The following is a 2769-nucleotide window of genomic DNA, read 5'->3' on the forward strand; positions in this document are numbered from 1 at the left end:
TAATGTGCAGGGCCAGCTCTTATGTAGCCACCTGGCAGCATGCTGAGTAGATGGGTGCTCATAGAGAAATGCTCACATTCTTCTTCTTTTTTTAGAAAACATGTTTCAGAGATGGATAGAAATGCAATGAATCAGCACCATGCCAGGTGTGACACTCCATGGGTTCCAATCGGTAGGGAGTATATATTTTTTGAAAAATCACATGACAACGCAGAGAAAGTCCTCCATAAATGTGAAGTGAAGAAAAAAAAAAGATAATATATACTGTTGTCAACAGTGATTATTTCTGGGGTTTATAGGCTCAGACCCCATTGAGAGTCCTTGCCTTGTTCTCTTATCAGCTGCCAAGCTACAGCGGTCCCAGTCCTGAGAATCTTGCCACACCTCTCAATTCAAATGTCATCCTATATCAGTCCTCAGCATGGGAGATGGGAAATGGGAGATTGCTGTATGTCTTAGGGTGGGATCAATAGAGAATCTTAAACCAATTATACACACACACACACACACACAGATTCATATCAAGAAAATGGCTCACACAGTCCTAGAAGCAGCCCAAATCCAGAAAAACTCCAAGTCCATGGCTCAGATATTAAGCTAAAGGCTTCTTCTGACTCGGCTGTGGGGCTGTTGAACCCGCGATAAGAAGGAAGACTGCAGTCTGGTAGACACAGGAACAGATAAACCCAAGTTCTGCAGGTGGCTTGTGACTGCAGATGTAAATGAATCCAAGATTGATAGATCAGATGCCAGGCCACTGGAGATTTCCAGAATAGGCAGGCCCTATGGTAAATTGTTGGCTCAAGTCCAAAGAACCAGAGGTTGATGAGCCAGATGCAGGATCCAGACCCAGCAAAACACAAGCAAGTTTGTCCCCAGTGCCTGTTTATGTTGGAAGCAGGCCCTACCTTGAGGAAACATCTGCTTGTTTGCATCAGCCTGTGACCTGAGTTAGGGTGTTGCATACCACCCTAATCTTCTTACAAGTGATTGACCACTCATAGCAGACTTCACGATGGAGTTGATTGCATTGTGTTAAGTCATATTCTTGGGAGAGTGCTAGGTCTTAACTGTCAAACCACTGACAATCCTGGCCCAGTCAAGTTGACACAAAACCTAAGGATTATGGTGGGAGTCCTCCCCTCCTTTTATCCAAAGCCATGTTGTTTCCTACCTGAGCATGACTGACTTTAGAAACATTAATTTCCTTCAGAGGAAGCTTTTGACCCCACCTAATGGTATACTCTTAACCCCATCACTCTGACAAGACAATAAATATGATATCAAATATCTTTCTCCCAAAGTAGGGAATTTCCATCTTGAGTAATACTTATGTGGGCTCCAAACTCAGTCTACATTTGTATTTTGGAAAAATGCTTCTCCACATCTCCAAAAATATATCGCCATTAGAGCTAGATCTAATGTAAAATGTGTTGATAACAAAACTCTTAATATCTTAGTTTTTATATTGTCATTCAGCTTCATAATGACTTCATGGTTGTTGCCACCACCCACCACCTACTACCCCTTTGGCAAAACTTGGTTTTTACAAAGTTCTTTCAGGGCTGCTAATAAATGGCTAGAAGACACGTCAATCCACTGGAAGCCTGAACCAAAAGGCACTGAGCTTCAGCTCCATAGGTCAGGGAACTCAGCTTCTGGAATCAAGTGCCCACAGGTATTCCACTCCACCAACCAGCCGCCTGCCCCAAAGCACTACACTCCTCTTGTCCACCACTCTGTTCATGCTCTGGCTCCTGGTGTTGCTGTGGTTGCTCCTCTACTACTCCTTTGCTAGTACAGCTATCTTCTGGATCAAGGAAGTTCACTGCACAGGGACCTTAGGGTCCAGAGGACATATTCCACTCATGGCTCCATCATGCTTCTGAGAGAGCTCATTTTATATGTAGCAGGAAGGCAATCACAGTGAATCCTGTTAACAAGCATTCATGTCTGAATTGTATCAGCACCCTTCCCCTCCTTCTCCCTCAGGGACTAAACAGGAAAGGGTCTTTGGGGTCAGTTACAGAGACTATGATAAGAAAAGCCATGTTAAATAATTCACTGCCCTGCAGGTTCCATCTAGAGAAACAGAAAACTGCTAACCACTTCCAAGTACACTTCTCTTGCTTAAAAATCAAATCTAATTTCTTGTTTTAAATGGAGAGCTAAATACAAATATTAAGATTTTGAATAAGTGTTTAGCTTACAATAAGCACTATGATAGTAACTATTTTTCCTACTTGTGTTTTTCTTTCCCTGTTCTCCCTTCTAAAAAGTTTTCATGGCTTTAAATGAAGGACTTAAAAAAATAAGGCTACAATATTGTAAAATCCATACCATGTAAAAGAAAAGGCCTATGTTGCCTACAAAATATGGTGCATTACATTGAAGTGGTCTTGCAACCAGGGCAAAGAAAGGAAAAATGACAATTTTCATAACTGATCAGATATGAATCCGCATACTAATTCTTCAAGGAAGAATTAGTATTTTCTTTTCTTTTTATGGCAGTGTATTCTAAAAGGTATCCCTCCAATAGAATCTTGCCTAATAAGATTCCCCAATGAAAGATTCCTAATAATCTTGCTAATGGAAGATTCCACTTGGGAATCATATATAGGCAAGATTCCACTGGGGAGATATCTTTTTTGGACATTTTAAGACATTGACATATCTTTTAGACATTTTAAGATAAACTGGGAAGTATCTTTTTAAAAAATTTATTAAATCTATGTTAGTAGGTTTCATGTGATTCTCTCTCTTTTTAAA

This window comes from Echinops telfairi, unplaced genomic scaffold (assembly GCF_000313985.2).
Source record: "Echinops telfairi isolate 266 unplaced genomic scaffold, ASM31398v2 ScPeMD7_443;HRSCAF=831, whole genome shotgun sequence".
Lineage (NCBI taxonomy): Eukaryota > Metazoa > Chordata > Mammalia > Afrosoricida > Tenrecidae > Echinops > Echinops telfairi.